Source organism: Triturus cristatus, chromosome 5_2, assembly GCF_964204655.1.
Source record: "Triturus cristatus chromosome 5_2, aTriCri1.1, whole genome shotgun sequence".
NCBI lineage: Eukaryota > Metazoa > Chordata > Amphibia > Caudata > Salamandridae > Triturus > Triturus cristatus.
In genome coordinates, this window is record NC_140588.1 from 269,015,858 (window position 1) to 269,033,858 (window position 18,001).

At 43.4% G+C, this 18,001-nt stretch overlaps 1 long non-coding RNA gene across 1 annotated transcript in view; it reads left to right on the plus strand.

Moving 5' to 3' along the window:
- Positions 1-13,229, plus strand: part of LOC146822858 (uncharacterized) — a 57,041-nt gene extending 43,812 nt beyond the window's left edge. Inside the window, exon 4 of the long non-coding RNA XR_014961848.1 lies at positions 12,721-13,229. This is a non-coding gene — a long non-coding RNA (uncharacterized LOC146822858). The remainder of the gene's footprint in view (positions 1-12,720) is intronic.
- Positions 13,230-18,001: the final 4,772 nt, after the last annotated feature.

Consider the following 18,001-nt stretch of genomic DNA (forward strand, 5'->3'; position numbering starts at 1 on the left):
GACAGTGCTGTCTTTATGCAGAGAATACTTGTGTACATGTAATTCACAACAAATTGAACAACAATTTTAAGTTTTAAATACACTATCTAAATAAACAAAAATGTGAGAGATTCAAATTCAAATATCTTAATATCTTGAAAATATTTTATACAAGTCATATTTCAAATATCAATATTATCAATTTTCAAATAGTGCTATATAGATCAACATTTCATTTAGAAGAAACATAGCAACGAGGAAAACACGGGGAAATTATTTATATCAAGTACATAGAACTTTTCTTATGTGCTCCATGTTTTTATCATAAATCATAGTAAAGCCGACGCGTTTCAAGTCACTAATATTCAATATACGGACTTCCATCAGGGCTCTCGATTTTTTGCAGCAATGTAGGTTTCTGAGAACTAGTGTGTTTTTTTGGCCCGTTTGATCTTCTTTATCTTTTCTTTCAGCTGGAAAAAACCTTAGCTTTGGGCTTTCCTGCCTTTAGAAAGTTCCGTGTATCAGCTCTGGGAACTTCAATTTAGACCGGTAAAACCTTCATATTAGTAGCTTGCTGTGACTTTTTTTTAGAACAAGCTGTATTGTTATACGCGGTGAAATCTTTGTATTGGATTCACTCGCGCAGAGCTTGTTTTCGGGCTTTTGTTTGTTCCGGGCACAAATACTTTGTCTTCATGCGGCGTTTTTCAATTGTAGCAAGCGTCTTTCTTGTGGTGGTTCTGTTCTGTTCGTTGCTTTGATTCTTTCTTTTAGAAAGTTGTCATTTTCTTGTTCTAACCATTTGCTGCCTGCAGCCTTATCCTAGGTCACGTGACTAGGTCTAGCTGGAAGTTGAACCTTGTGTATTGCTCCCAGAGTGTGAGACAAAGGGAATATAGGTGTAGGAAGGATAGGCCATTCTGAGTTAACCAGGGGGGGAGCTGTCACCTACCACATTTGCGCATCATAAAGGCTCTGCCTGAGCACTTTCACAAAGGGTTTGACACTGGTCTTGTGTCCCTCAGACTTGCTGGGTCCAGGACAGAGAGGAAGGGGATATTTGACACCTCAGGGGGGTGGAAACATCTAGAAGCTTCCTCCACTTCAAAGTGAACATCAGGTCTAAAAAGTGAACCCTTAACCCCAACTCTTCAGTACAATTCTGGACCTGTGGACAGGAAGAAAGACTGCTGTGCTGCTGTAAGGACTGCCACTCTGCTGGACTGCTGCCCTGTAGGACTGCTGCCCTGCTGTGCTGACCTGCTGCCCTCTTGTCTGGGTGAGAAGGACAGCACCTGCATCTCTAGACCTAGACCCCCGAGTGACTCCAAGGGCTAGTTGGCTAACCCCCTGAAAAGAAGCCTCAAGAGCAGAACAGGCTTCCAACAACTTTGAACCCAGCTCCGGGACTCTGCCAACTGTGAGTCCTGCCCTCCCAAGTGGTGCCATACCAGTCCTGGACTCTTGGAAGTGGGCCTGACAGTGATCAGCCAGCCCAGTTATGGGTTAAGCAGAACCAACGCATCTCCTCCACAGAGCATCTCCAGCCGAACCCTGCCCTCGGAACCCATGCATCGCCTCTGCTGCATGGACTCCCCCATCGTAAGGATTCCACATTGTGTCCAGCAGCCCTTTGGAACCACCACTGCACAATGCATCTCCATGCAAAGACATCGCCTCACCCAATGAAGCACATTAAATCTGTCGCTCCGCTAGTGCCTACCAAGTAGGTCACTCACATAGGTTTGGTTCTGTTGTTTAGGTTTTGGTTGCTTAACAAGTACACCCTGTGAGCTCCTTCTATCATAGGCTACTTCTATGGGGTGGGTGTCTTATGATGCTCTACGGGATCCTTGATGGGTGCTAAATCTGTATGATTGAAGGTCTTTGTATATTTTTTATAGTTAACATTCACACCTGTGTGCCACCGTTCCACCTCCTCTGAGTGTTGTTTCCGCCAGTTTGAGCCAAAGGTGATTTAGTCGCAAGTATTACTCAATCAATATAGGGATCATTTCTCAAAGAGGCTGTTCCTAGTACAACTGTTTGGTTTGCATTGTAAACACCCTCAACTTTGATGCAGCAAACTATTCAGTAATCGTTTGCAGTGCAAAGAGGCTGTGTGGAGTGAGTTGCAAACCACCAGTCTCGTTATTATTAATGGTGCGGAACTGCGGTATGGCTGCGCGTGGACATCCAGGAGGGGAAAACTTGTGTGTTTGACACTCAAGTGGAGGTCCAGGAATTCTGCAAGAAACACGCCAGAGATATTCAAAATGTCCTGGTAGGATCCCCGTCTGGTTCTCCCCCCGATCTGTAGGCCACGAATAGCTCCAAGCTCTTCCATGCGGACTGATGAACACCGCCCACCGGGCTTTGATTGCTACTGAAAATGCCATTGCCCCAATGAGTGCGGGCTGCTACAGGGATGGCCCTTACGATCTGGGCTTTAGATTATGGAACTAGTGACATTGTGGCTGTGATTTCCTAATGTGTCCCCGGATGACCCCCACACCCTCCTCCTTTTTGCATGGGTCATTACCCCGTCACTAATAGACACTATTATTCTACAAAGGGATTTGGATGTTGGTGTTTTGCCTCCCCCATGGTGTAAACCAGTTTTCTCACGCACTGACAAGGTGCGCCTTCCATATGGATTGTATAAAAGACCTTGGCCTAAAAACTACAACTCCCGGAAGAACGTCTAGTTGGGAGGGGCCACTATTTGAGTCATCGATGTCTGCCGAGCTGCGCGCGTAATTCTTGGATTGTTTGTGAGGTTGTGAGACTGGGCGGCTGCATCAGTCTTGGCTTCCTCTTTTGGGACAATTGGATGGCAGGAAAACCTTGTTGCCTTCTATGAGTCTCTCAGCTGGTCTGGGGTATATTCCTTCGTGTTCGGAAGGACCGGTGATTTGGCGTCTTCTGTGGCGGAAGACGGCTGTCTGTTCGCATTCTCTTTTGACGCCTCCTAGATGTAGGGAGACGTTCCAGTCTTCTGAGTGGAACTGGATTCCAGCGGCTGCTCCGTTCCTGGGCTGTTCGGGCTCGAATGACAAATATCGGAAGGTTGCAGTAAGGGAATACCGAACATCCGTTTCTACGAGGATTGAGATACTTTGTTCTGTGGCTTGGTTTTTAATCACTTATTACTTTGGGAAAGGGACTAAGGTGCTGGACTTACTTTGTTTGGAGTTAACCAAGGGAACTATCGGTTATAGAGTCAAGAAGGTCATAGGGCATTTCTTTATGTGACATTGGAATGAGCAGACAAGAAATCTATTTGCAGGAACTTTGATCTCTAAAGCCTACCGTACTTTCTTTTGGGTCTCTCTTCGTCCTCCTTGTGAATGAAAGGAGGGTACGTATAAGTGAGGCGTTGTTTTCTATTAGTGGAGGTATTTATCTGTGAGCTTAATTAATGGTTTCTGTTTTGCTATTATAGGCCATGTAGAGAGCTGTATCACTACTGGGTATAGAGAGGAATACGGCAGCAACCTGAACCCTGTCTGTAGGTATTGTTCACCTTAGTGAGACTCCAAGAGAGTAGATATTATTTATAGAGCTCTATTAATATTGTATTTTCTACCCACAGGTCTCCCCTTCCCTGCTGTTCCTACCCTAATTCCCTATCCCTCGCTTAATCGCCTCAATACTCTGTGTACGCTGTGTCAGAGTTGGGGATATCAAGAAGTGGACCCCTTTGTGCATCACCTTGATTCTGAGGAGTACATGTGGACATTACAAGTTTATTCACAACATTCCTTGGTGGTTTTCTTTATACAGTTTCTTGATAGGCTGTTCCCCGGTGCTGTTTTACCGGCGATGGGTGGGGGTTGCCTTCTCTGTTTTCTTTATGATCTCACAGTCATATATGTACTCTCGCTCCCAGCGGGTTCCCTCATGGAACATGTGCCCATGCCTGTTCTTGACTCTACCACTGCCCATATACTTGACATACCCCTCTTGTCATGGAATATTAGAGGTATTTTCAATCCCCGTAAGGGTAAATTGTTACTTTAATACTTGACCAGACACAGGGTTAAAATCAAATGTTTTCAAGAAACCCATATGAGTCCCGGCGCCTCTCCTACTTTTGCCTCTGCATGGAGCCCACATCGGTACTACTCCAATTACAGTTCATATTCCTGGGGGGTCTGTATATTGCTACACAGAACAATTCCCTTCACCCCCCTCGATAGTGACTCTGACACAGATAGGAGATATGTGGCAGTGGTGGGCCGTACAGTGGGCCAGCTGATACTCTTTTTGAACATCTACCCACCAAATGTTGACTCCACTGAGTTTTTCATTGGGGGTGATTTCAATTTATGTTTTGACCTGTACGTTGACTCCTCAGTTGGAGCCCCAAGTGGCAAACCACAAGTTGTGTGCATTCTGTGCGATATTTGTTCTTTGCACTCCCACAGGGACATATGATGGCATAGACATGCACTGACCCCAGGCTTCACCTTTTACTCTGCCCCTCATGGTACCTGGTTCTGCCTGGACTACTGGTTCCTTTTCCCCTAGCTCCTTCCCTGGCTAGGTGAGGTAGCATGTTTACCCCGTACATTGTCAGACCACAATCCCGTTTGCGTGGTTCTTATGGTGCCGCTCCCGAGCAGCATGCCCTGGATGTGGTGTTACCGTAGCCAATCTCTCATGGAACCAGTTTTTCGGAATGAACTCCGGGTAGCCATAATTGACTATTTCAATCTCAATGACGGTACAGTTTCTACACAGGCCACCTTGTGGGAGGCATTCAAGTCATACATCTGTGGTATAGTGATCACAAAACTTGGCAGCATCCTGCAAGACATTCAACGCTCCTTGGAACAGGTGGAAAGGACACTCCAATGCCTAGACGCAGAAGGCGCTGGGTAGGACGGCAGGGGAGGGTCTGCGCCACCGGGCAGAGACTATGAGGGAGTTTTGAGAGCTTGCGGGTCGAGTGGTGCAATGCATGGGGAAGCATGCAATAGCAAGCCGATACGGTGATGGAGAGTGGCCCGGCTACACCCTGGCGAGACCCTTCCACCCACAGTGGGGGAAGTGATTTCATATCAGGGCTCGTCCTTGATGATGGCACGTGTGCCTTGGATGGAGAGCAGATACTCACAGAACTGCTGTGGTACTACACGGAATTATACAAGTCCTGAAATACCCGGAAAGATGATGGTATGGCAGAATATCTCAAGTAGGTTGCTATGGTCTGGCTGTCCACCCCGCAACAGCAGTTCCTTAGTGAACCAATAGCAGTGGATCGTCAATCAACTCCATGGATGGCTCAAAGGCACCGGTATTAGACAGGTTCACAGGTGCATTTTACAAAGTGTATAAACATCTGCTTGCACCTTGCCTGTTTGAGCCCCATGCTGAGTTGCTAGAGGCAGGAGTCCTCCCACTTACACTCTGTGTAGGCATTGTAGTACTGCTATTGAAGCCAGGCAAGGGCCCACAATATAGCCAGCAATACAGACCATTATCCCTCCTGAAATTCGACAATAACATTCTTGTAAAGATCTTCATCACCAGGCTGTCGCTTCTCCTTGAGACCGCCATCTTCCTGGTGCAGGTGGGCTTTGTCCCTCACTGCTCTATCTCTATAAATTTGTGTACGCTGTTCTCTGCACAGGGTCTTGCCGGAGATCCCAGTGGCACTGGCCCTGTTGGATGCAAAGAAAGCCTTTGACTCGCTGAATGGCACTTTTTGTGGGCAACCTTGCAGAAACTTGGGCTGCCTTGTGGATTATTGTCTCTAATTCAGCTTCTCTATGCTAGCCCGATAAGCCGGAACGAAACGTCGACGCTACCCCCTACCGCACCTGGACCAATTTCCCCTTCCCCATTACCCCTGTTTACAGCCTTAAGGAAACTCTCCTTACAAATTAAAATGAATAATTTGCATGTGGCCAGGTTGCATCTAACTGTTTATTAGATATCAGTTTTGTACAGTCTTGTAAATATATGCCCTTTCCTTTTCTACACACTTTGAGCTCTCTTGATTCCTATATATACACTTGAGCACTCTTTCTTACACGTTCCATTGAACATTCTCCTACCTTCTTGACCCTCTAATGATTGTTCCTTCTTTAAATCACTAAATAAATATATTGTAATAATACTTAGTGGTTTTTCTGCACATTTATTTTTACGATTTACAGACGTTTGGGAGCTGATTAATGCAAGCTCAAATAAATTGATAATTCTGTTAATCTAACTCTTCCTCGAAGAATTGGTCCAGGACCATTGTTTTTTTATAATAACCGATACCCAGGTCCAGGGACCATTTGGTAATACCCCATTGTTCATAATGAAGTGACACCTACGGCACGGACTGCAGTTTGAAAAGGGCCCACTGTCTCTATACGCGGATGACATTTTACTTTTTCTGGAACACAGATGATCGTCTAGACCAAACACCGGGGTCCCAATTTACAAACAATTTGCTTGTACTATGCCTGATCTACCCCTCTATTCAATGAGTAAGCCAGGATACTATTAGCTTAATATTAGCTAACTCCTCGAATTCTTGTGTAAACCAGGAGTAAGTCATAAGGCAAGGCAAGAGAAAGTCAAGAAAAACATTTTTCAATGAGAACAAAAGTATCCTCACTGAGACTGAAATTAAAATAAGAGCCCAGATTTGGAGTGTAGTAACAGTTTACATTTTTAGATCCTGGCTTTGACAGTGCAGCTGCCACACAGACCTATTGCTAACAATTCACATGGAGTGGGCTTTGGGTCTGCCCATTTCAAGCAGTGGCTTTCATTAACCATATTTCATATTTTAATTGTTGATTAATTAACATCCTACAATAAAGTTAAAATTAAATCCATCACATCTAATAATACACAGGGATAAATCATTAGCCCTCTTACAAAGTATAAAACCAACTTCTCATATCATAAAATTTAACTTAAGGATTCAACCTAGAATGGGCTATAAAATCGAAAAAAGAGGAGCCAGGGGCATGCTATATCAAAGTATGTGACAGCTCAGCCAACAGCAAAAAATCAATACAGTACATAAAGCATTCAGTTAATCTATTTCGACATGCATGGTTATCAAACATTACCTAAGTCCTTTGCAGATGGCGACGCAGGCCAAATCCATAAACTTGACTACATTCACAGTTATTATGAGATCCTTGCTTCTCAGGGAAAATCTTAGGGGCATATTTTCAAGACAGGCGATAAAATTATCGCCGCTTTAGCAGCAGAAAACTGCCGCTAAAACGGCAATAATGGGCTTGATAATATGCTCTATGGAATTCCAATTGAGGCCCATGTTAGATGTCCTTCACATCTAACATGAGCTTCAATTGGAATTCCATAGAGCATATTTTCAAGCCCATTATCGCCGTTTTAGCGGCAGTTTTCTGCCGCTAAAGCGGCGATAATTTTATCGCATGTCTTGATAATATGCCCCTTAGTGCGGTAAGGGCTTGGCAACACTGTTAATAAATAAGAGCCTGACACATTTTCTGTGTTCAGCAAATAGAGACGAAGACATGCGAACATTTTAAGCTTGTTAAGTAAAAATCAGGGGAATGTAGTTTCCCTGTTGACTTCTATTCAGGCAGAGGCATTTTTAAGCGGGATTCAGCCAAAATAAAGCCATTTTTTGCATAAACAAATGGGACTCTTCCCCCAGAATCGGGTCTGTTGCCTTGTTTGGGCTCAGACCGCCCACGGTATAAGGTGGCAGCATAAAGTGTAAATTATAAAAGATGGCTATGAATGCGTGAATTTCTTTAGAGGAACTATCGAAAAGCATATTTGTTTAAGGCGGTGTTGTGTTACTTTTGCAAGGGGAGCTGATGAAGAATTAACTAGATTCTTTTAAAAGAAACCTCCTAAAATGTCATTAAAAATTTCGTTTTACTCAATGCCCCAGTATCTCTGGTGAAGGACAAGGCCAGAATATGCCTAGGCTTGACAGATTAGATCATAATATTGTGCATTCCGCTATGCATGCTTTCTTTGATCAACCAGAGGCTTGACTTTGCCTTCAGGTCTTGGCTTAGCCCAGTGCAGTACTGGTTTCTCACCTAATGGTATTGGTTATTTGGTTGTATTCTTCCGTTGCTACTCCAGTGTCTGCACCGAACTGTATGAGGGACTAATTCACAACTTAAGCAATAGCGGCTGCTAACAAACGGGGCTGAAGGGGCAGGGGAAGCAGGCGGAGCGAAGGGGATTAAAAAAAACCACTTACCTGGATACAGCCGACCGGCCGCCGCCTCTCTTCCATCCTCTTCTCTTCTCCTGGGCAGCAGGAACCAGGAAGTACATAGCCTTCCAGACTCCCCTGGCCAACTATAATGCTGCCTTACAGCATTGTGATTGGTCTGAGCGCTCTAGTTCAGTGATCAGACAGGGGCTGGGACATGTTCTCCACCCAGGCTGTAATGCAGGCTGGGTAGAGAACATGCAAAGTACGTATGACTGTTTGGCCTGCCAGAGAGGGCCGGCCATGACGTCATGCGCACTTAGGAAATGTATTTTTTGCTCCAAAATTCTAGTCATGGTGTCATGTGCCAACTTTGTTGGCTGTGGTAGCGTGTGTTTCTGCTGTTGGTTCACAAACTATTGAGTTGTCTATTATCATTAGCCAATCTCCCACTAGAAAGATTTTTATGAACCATCTGAAACATTTCTATTCTTATAAAATATACTTGGTGAGGAGCATCTGAAAATACTTTCCTCCACACTAGGAATGTTTTTTGCACTTGATGGTATAATATACAATTGTGCATCAAACTTCATGCTGTTTCAAGCATATACTTCTGTGGGTGTGTGGCCAATAATTCATAAAAAGGTGTTAACTAGTGATGTTGGCAGAACAGATGCACCAGAAGGCAGATGATACACCTTTTACCATGCTGATCAATTTTGATCACTGTAATTTCACCTGATTGTAAATTAGCATTACGAAATTGCTGGCTACCGTAGGAGTCAAACTTGAAATCTGAAATGAGCTTGTCTCTTCGAAATGCCCTCTAAAATGGCAGTACAGATGCAATCCCAAATAGGCTTCTTGTAAATTTTGAAGTGCACGTTTGGAGAACATTTCCAACACTATAGGTAGGCAGAAACTTGGGGGCATATTATCAAGACAGGCAATGAAATTATCGCCGCTTTAGCCATCTAACCTGAGCTTCAATTGGAATTCCATAAAGCATATTATCAAGCCCATTATCGCCGTTTTAGCAGCAGTTTTCTGCCGCTAAAGCGGCAATAATTTTATCGCCGGTCTTGATAATATGCCCCTTAATGTCTAAAAGACTTTCGAACTATAGGATGGTTGAGTGCGCCTATCGCCAGCTGAATACAGCCCAATTTAGAGCAAAACGATAGACGAACTTGATCATTTTCTAAATAAAGAAAATGTAAATGTGGTTAAAAGGCTTTTTGCATGACATATCAAACGTCCATGATCAATGGCATAAAGCCATCCTTAAAATTAAAATAAAGTATCGGAGACATCCATTGAGGTTGCAAAAGGTCCAGTGTCCGAGACTAGTCAGGGTGATAGAGACAAAACTGTACGGTTCTAAAATACAAACAACATTAAGGACATTAGCAAATAAAATTAAAAAATAAGGGATAACCTTAGGGCTACTGATAAACCCAGTGTCCACTCAAAGCGGCTGCTCATACATTAGAATTCAATCAGTTTGTAAGGTGGGCCCACCACTCTTTACACAGAAAAGCCATACCCACCCAGGTTTCTTTTTCAAGCGGTGGGACTAGAAGAGAATATCAATAGGATAAACAAAGTTAAGCCTTTGAATGAAGAATACAGTGAGCTGCCTGGGTTGCTGATGATGGTTTCCGTTCATGGGCTATTTGTTCCTAGAGAGAAGGACCTAATAAACACATCTCATTCGGAGGGGCATATCTCACAAGTGATAACAAGAGTAATTATTGCAAGACTGCTTCTTAAACCATTGTTTGATCTCCTGGAGATGTTCAATTATACCCATAGCTGGCCCGCCCATAATTGTTGGAATCTTTAAAAAAGCAGTCAACACCCAGATTCATAGGCATTGTAATAAGCAGGGTCTATTAGCCTCCGTATTGGAGTAAGAACATTGCACGGAAACAGAATATTGGATATCATTGATGGGTCACAGCTGAATTTGATCTTACTCTGTTGGTGATCCTAGGTCTCTCCACAGTATGTGACAATGTTGACCATGAGGTTCTTCTTCCCTGGTTAATACAAGTGCATGGAGTAAGCGGACACAAAATAGTTGGATTTCACGTATTTCCTTCCAAGTGAAGTACAAACTTAGAACATTCCAGGCAAATCCAAAAGAAATTGCCGTCATAAACACTCTTATTCAGTGTTTACGACCACAAAAAAGTTATTTCCAATATAAGAAGCCCATTTTTAGGAGCCAGTAATTTTTTTCTCACTACTAAAAGGTTTCGGAATGGTTATAGAATCGCAATTTGGAAGAGGGCATATTGTGGACCTCCCTTCAAAATTGTGATTCTGTAACAGGTATCAATCATTTGCAAACAGAATTCTGGTTGTAAACTATTGAAAAGTTACTGACTCCCAAGATGTAGTTTATAATCCATTAGAAAAAGGTAAAGGGTCTTGTTTGGGCACCTTCCCCTTCGTGAATCAAGGTAAGACTTTCCAAAAGAAGGCTGTCAACACTCTCCAAAACATTTGAGAAAAGAAAACTATTTTTTTTAAAAAGTAGCCTTGTTTTTTTAAGGAAATTGGCTTGCTTTAATAAAAAAATAAATTTTCTTTATTTAAAATCAATCACAGACATGCCGTTCTGCTGACCCTTCAGGCCACCATCCTCTTGATAATGATCAATCAAAGTGTGTTGCTAATTGCGACCTACCTAATGATTAATACGTAGTTAGGTTGAATTATGAAGTACTCCGACTCCCTATTTTGGGAACCAACCTGTTAGTACATAGGTTGGCTTGCAAAATACGTTTCTGGTCACAAAAAGACTGGTTGCATCTTGCAACTGTTTTCGGGGACCAAATCAGTACAACTGGCCCTAAATTGTTATGTTCTTCAGGGTGTGATTTATCCTGAGTATACTTTAACCTAAAAACAGGTTACTTTTCATCTGACCAAGCACTTTGGAGTACAGGATCAGCTGTACACTAATGACACAAAGCTACCAAGATGAATGGTGCAAGTGGTAAATACAATACCTTACAGGACTGTTTAGAACAGATCCGTGTCTTAATGATGCCCGGGTGGATTCAATTTAAATTATATGGAGCCAAAACGGAGATCATGCTTTTTGACCAGAAAACTAGGCTTTTGAACTAATCCATAATTGACACTATCCTTGACCTTCTTGGACAGCAAATACAACCCAAAGAAAAAGTGGAAAAAATAGGATGTCTCCAAGAAGGAGACTTTTTTTTTAGGAAATTCAGGTTAAGTAAGTTGTAAACAACATCTTTTTCCTGCTAGCACGTTTCAGAAAGGTTATCCATTTTATTCCCTCATGCTATCAATCGGTAGAGATCTGTAGTGAATTCTCCATCGGCCTATGTTACAAGCCTGCCTGCATGCATGCCCAGATATCTTATAACCCAAAATGCAGGCTCAGTGATGGTTTTGGTTTACATCAATTTGATCATGTAATGGGGGGGGGCTGAGATCTCTTTATTGCATCATGGTAAATAATCTCATTTGTTGTAGAATCTTATGTCTAGTTAGAAAGGCCATTCAGGGGAGTGATACTAATTATCTGTCCTGTAAATTACGTTTAGCGGCACACACAAGACCTTTGAGATCTGAGAATAACACAGTATCATAGCACCAAGGAAAGTTATTTGCAGTGAGTACTACATAAATGTAACCACTCAATCAATAAATCAATGCTGATATTGTGTTTAAGAAAAATGTCTAAGGAGCTTGTCAATAGTATATTCCCTGTAACTGATCATCTACATTTCCAATTGTCTTAGAGAGATTATAAAGAGAGTTATTTTCTCTTGCTGGAGGAGGGGAGATGTTTTATCTTTACCTCTCATCCATTGGGACCCTTGCAAAAATGCTCTAGATTCCACTTTTAGTGGCATATTGGATGGATTAAAAGCTGCTTCTGCTGTAATCAGAAGTCAGCCTGGAAATGACAATCTCCACAGAAGGCAATTATGTCACATGCAATAGGTTTTGAGGTTGCGGTACTCTGTATCAGGACACATGGAGTATGCCATCTTTGACCGGTGCATTCCTCTGACAACTACCTCAAATTCCTTACAGTCTTAAAAATATGGCTTATCTCATTCAAACAATTATGTACTACTGGCCACCGCTATAGAATGATAGGTGGTCACGTGTGACAACTTCACTGCCTTTACATCCTAGATCATATGTTTGCAAGACTACTATCCAACTACTTGGTTCAATATATTTCCATATTTAATCTCCCATTAATAAAGTAAAGTTGTCCCTGATTCATTTAGTCTTTGATCTGCCCCTAAAATGTGTGCAAGACTTTGTTCTGTCTTCAGTTGCGCAAGACATTGTTCTATGTCTATAATTGTGCAAGACTTTGTTCTCTCCTTCATGTTGTGTTAGACATTGTGTTATCGAACTACTTTAACCATCCATGGTTGCACGCCCACCTAATTGCTCAACTCTTTCGTTTCTGCAACAATGAGAATGTCTACTTCTTGGGAATGGGTAGACTTCAGGTTCTTGTTTTCAGCCTCTCTTACTTTTCGTTTCAGGCACAGTTTTGGCTTCAAACCTTCTGGTTGACATCCCTGGCCATGTGGGACCACAGACTCAATTACCTCAGCCTACAACATCTTGCTCCATGCTTCCCTACATAACCTTCTGATTGCAAGGGTGAGTGTAGAGGTGGAGATTGTTGTTTGACTAGTTCTGCCCACTTGACATCAATCATGACAGACAGCAGCATGGTTTAGAGCTTTCCCTTCATGTGCTCTTAAACCTGGTGGACATGACAAGCTGCATGTAGCTCCAGTGGAGACACCATGCAGAATATCTTTTTGGGGCAGTTAGAGGACTCAACATTCACATTAAGCCACACTTTGAAATCTTTTTGGTACAATATTCTTACTGGAATAGGTTTGTCTGCCATAGCTGGATCCTCTGCGTCCTTCAAGGTTTTGGCAATCACGTTGTGGTACTACAGATGGAATTTACATTGTATGGCATGAGTTAGCCCTCTTCACGGAAAAACACATTGAATAGGGCCTTTTGTGTCCAATGGATAAACAATGGAAGCTTTGTATATCAATTATATATACAGACTGAAAGTAACAGTAACCATTAAACATCAGAAACATAGCTGCCATTTTTTTAGATTGTTTATGTGTGACATTTCCAGAGTTTCAGCCTTATGTGTGACATTCCATTCCCTATGTGTGACATTTCGAGAGAAACTTTATCGCAAACAAAATCAAGCAGTGAAATCCATGAAATTAGATAAACATCGAAAAGTAGCCTGCAGGATGCAGAGAGATGTTTTAAAACTTTAATTGAAACAGCTGTGCCAACCCCAAAGTGCTCCTGGAAGGTCATTAATGCAGCTGTTGGGTTAAGAAATTATAGTACTGTAGGCCAGGCAACAATTTGTCAATATAGCAGGCATCCAGGTGCTACCAGCATTTTCCAATGCTGCATGACACAGGCACAAGATCCCAGGAATATGGAAAATTCATGCAATACAGCGCATTAACTAGAGTTTCTGTGCTGCGTTGCTTGAAAGGGAGACAGCAGAACAGCACCATAGCTACTAAGCTATGGTGCTGTTTTCTTCTCTCCCTGCACTGGTGCACCTTCGGTTGATATGTGCCAATGCACACACCCTTCCAGCATAGTGCAAGGGACTGTGCATTCTGTAAGGAATAGTTTTTGTCCTGGAAGTGGATCCTTCCAGTACAAAATTATTCTTAACACTTTTCCTCTGCTATATGTGTGCTGCACACATGCAAAGTAGGAAAAACAAGGAGAATTTAAAACATTTCTCCTCGTGGTGCCTGCCTCACGGAAGCATAATAATTTGGTGCCAATTTCTGTCTATGAATGTTTTAAGATAAGGATTTGCTCAAAACGCATGGGTGATTGCATGGAAAAACCCATGTGCTCCCGATGGAGCACCCTCCAGATGCAAACGCTAATGCAAAGCAGCGCGTGGCACAAAATTTAACCCTGGAAGCCATCCAATGCAAATTTTAATTTGCGTTGGATAGCAAATCACAGCATAACACTTTGCTTCGGGTTTGTATTACAAACATAATGCAAACCTGGTGCAAAGCATTAACAAATCTAGGCCCAGGTGGGTACGGTCTCACATCAGGTGTGTGGTACTTGACAAGATTAAGCCTGGGCAAAGCACTACGCTGCGCTCGCGTAGTTTGCGAAGTTTGCGCAACTTCGCAGTACGCGAATCGCATGTAGCACAGTGCAAACACGCGTAGCGTAGTGCAGCGATCATTTTTTGCTTGCTCGCGGTCCTCAACGTCAAGTTGGCGACCGTGAGCAAGCAAAATGACAACCCGGCGAGACTTTTTTCTTGTTCGGGATCAGCAACATCAAGTTGCTGATGGCGAGCGGGGAAAATAAACCTCCCGGCGAGATTCTCAACGCGGGGAGGTCAAGTTTCTCATTGCGAGTGGTCGCGTATGCTCGCGACCGCTCGCGATGAGAAACTACCAGTCCACGTTGAGAAAGCTGATGCTCGAGTAAAAATCTACTCGAGCGGCAGAAAACGACAGCTCGCACTGTGCAAGATGCTGTTTTCAATGATTGCACAGTGCAGACAAGCATCCGGCACTGTGCAATCATCGCAAACAGGGTACTACGCAGTTCACGTAGTGCTACGCGTAGCTCGCGTAGTGCGAAGTGCACTTCGCATAGCTACGCGTAGCGCTACTTCGCGAACTACGCCTAGGGTTAGACAAGTTGTGTTAAACTCTCAAATGTGAGGTCTGCTTCACACCCATTACAGCCTGCCATGTACTACAGGACTGCCTCGCAGCACGCGGCAGATCAAGTGCGAAACAGTGCACTGAAGGCAACTGGACTTAACAAGTGAGGAGGGCAATTTGAAATGTATGACTAGGGCTGTGAAGCGGGGTTGTCTGTCTAGAGCAAGTAAAGTCCAGGATAGCCAAGAACAGCCATAAAAGAAGCAGCCAGGAAATAAGCTGCATAGGGGATAGGAGTGGTCTGGTGAAGGATGTGCTGGCCTCAAAACCCTGTTGGCAAACAATGCAAAATCTGAAAACCTGGGATAATTTCCGTCCCTTTCCCCACTTGTTCAGATTTTGTGGTTCTAGGAAACTACTTTATTTCACTCCGCCTCCTTTATCTGCATTGTGACATATGAGATTCCCTTTAAATGTGCGAGACCAGGATATGTGCACTGAAAAACATTCTATTGTGTTTCGAATACAAGACTATCATATTGCGCCATGTATAATAAGAATGTAGGCCACCACATATAGCAATAATGACGACCGACTTACCTCTCAGGTATTGAATGTTATTGAGCTCATGGCTGGGGGCAGGAATGTTTCCATGTAATACCTCTCAGCGCAGTGCTCTAATCTGATGTACTTAGGTGAGGTACTTTCTCATGTTGAAACAAATACCTTTATTTGAACTCTAAAGAGACTTTATCATATTTTTTTCCACATGTTTGGTGCATGATCTACATGCTAAATATTTCCAGGCTCAGCGCGTGCACAGGCACTTAGCATGGCTCTCCTTGTTAATGTGTTGGCTGACCCACCTCTGCTGCTACATTGCAAGAAGCGTGGTGTGCTTTGTAAAGCCACTCTGTCAGTACATCGAGCGTGGTCTTGCCTTACCCATCACTTTGAAGCAGTACGCTCACTAATCAGTGCTTAATTTGAGCCGGTGGTTCCGGGGCTCAGCACTAGCGCTTAATTCTCAACACCAGTGCTTGTGAAAGTCTGCCACGAGGTGGCGCTGTATGAGATGACCACAACAACAGTCAATTATTAATTCGATATCCATCAGAAACTACTATTGCCTGCTGCCTAAGCCATTCCAATAGTTTTGGGGCCCTGGGATAGCCCAAATTGTGAAACTTGCAGGAGTGTGATGGTAAGTAGTTGTGTTGTTACTGTCATTGGCAGCATGGCAAGGGTAATGTGTGGTGCAAGTTGTAGTGGTGTCCTGACCAGAGCCCTGGCTCTTATTTTTATACAAATTAAGCACTGTCGCTAGTGGTGTTTATTACTAACTCTGCAGAGGGCAAGGACGGCCCATCTATCAGCAAAATCACGTACCTCCTCAGGTGACCAGACAACCCTGCCTTCTCCTTCACCAGGGGCGTAGCTTGGTCAGTAAGATTGAGCGGGTGAGATTCAGATTTTCCAACAGTCACGCCGGCATATAATGATAAACTACATTATACGACAAGCAGGGCACATGAGAGGGGCTTAAGGGGCTGCGCAAAGGGAGAGGAATATGGTTTGGTAGCGGTATACGTGAAAGAAAATGCAATATTTTGTAAAATAACAAACAAATTTGAAGCAGAGAGAGGGGGAGTGTGTGTGTACGTTTTTGTGTGTGTGTATGTAAAAATCCGACAGACCCCTCAACATACCCGACTGAATTCACTTGTACCCAACTATTTAGAAGAAAGTACATTTTTTAGGGGGGTGCAACACCCCAAACAGCCCCAACTCCTGAAGCTACGTCCCTGTCCTTAACCCCTGGTTATCCAGTCTGGCTGCAGGTAAAGGCCCAGCTACATTTTGTCAGATACCCTTATAGCAAATTACTTTTTAGAAACAAAGGAACAAGGTGAACAAATGGTGCAGAGCTCAAACAAGCTCCTAGAATTGCTTGACGTTGATGTGCCGGTGCTGGAATGCTGGAATGACTAACAATTTACCTTAGGCTGGCCCACAATGCCTGGTGCTTGGCAAGGCTGCAGAAGATAGGGCCAGGGTGCAACTGACTCCAGTTGGAATATTCTCCTGAGCTGGTCAGGCGCTAGCCAAATCTTATGCGTCCAGTTCAAAAAAGATTTTGGGACATATCAACAAGGTGGCGCAAAAAAATTATCTCCGCTTTTGCATCCGTTTTCGGAAGAAAAGCGTCGATAATTTTATCGCTTTATCAGCAAGGTCACGCTATCGCGTGAATCCTTGCCTTAGCGCCCTTTTCCATAACGCCCACCTTTGCATCTCTAATCCGATGCAAAGTGGACGTTCCGTCCCAAAATAACTGGAGAAATGTCGCTAACCGACATTTCTCCAATTATCAATGGGCATGCTAACAAGCATAGCGATAAGAAAAGTAGCGCTAACCTTGGTTATCGCTACTTTCCTTACGCCTGCTTTTCATCTGACTTAGCCATGATATACAATGGAAGGTGGATATCATGGCTGAGTCTGCCCTGTCAACAAGCTATCGCCAAATGTCGTGAGATTATCGCTGGATTTCCAGCGATAATCGGACATTTGGCAGCTTGCGCCAGGAATTTTATCGCTTTTGAGATAAGCGTTGCTGATAGCGCACTATCTCAGGGATAAAATTCAGCGCAAGTCGGCGATAATTATCCTAGCGCTAAGTGCGCTTAGCGATAATTATCGCCGGTTGTTGCTGATATGCCCCATAGCTATTGGGACTTACTCTTGTAAGGGTCATGGTTTACCACTGAATTTCAGGAGTAAACTAGTAATAATTCTGACGGGCTTCTGAAACTCAGAACTAAACCGAGTTTACTACATTTCACATATGGTTCCAGTATAAACCACTTGCAATTGGTCAACTGGATTTTGGTTTAACAATTGCCCGCACATTTGTTCCTTGCAAAATAGATGCCGGAGTAAGGAAATCTCTGGGTTAAAAATCATGGGCCTCCTTTCGCGTCCCCGATGTTTTTATCATTGCAAATTTGGACTCTGGCAAAAGTGTGAGGGCAGTGTGGTTTATTTCACTGCGCAGAAAGATAATTTAGAGAATGCACTGCGGCTACATTCTAATGCCTGTCGTCGGCCT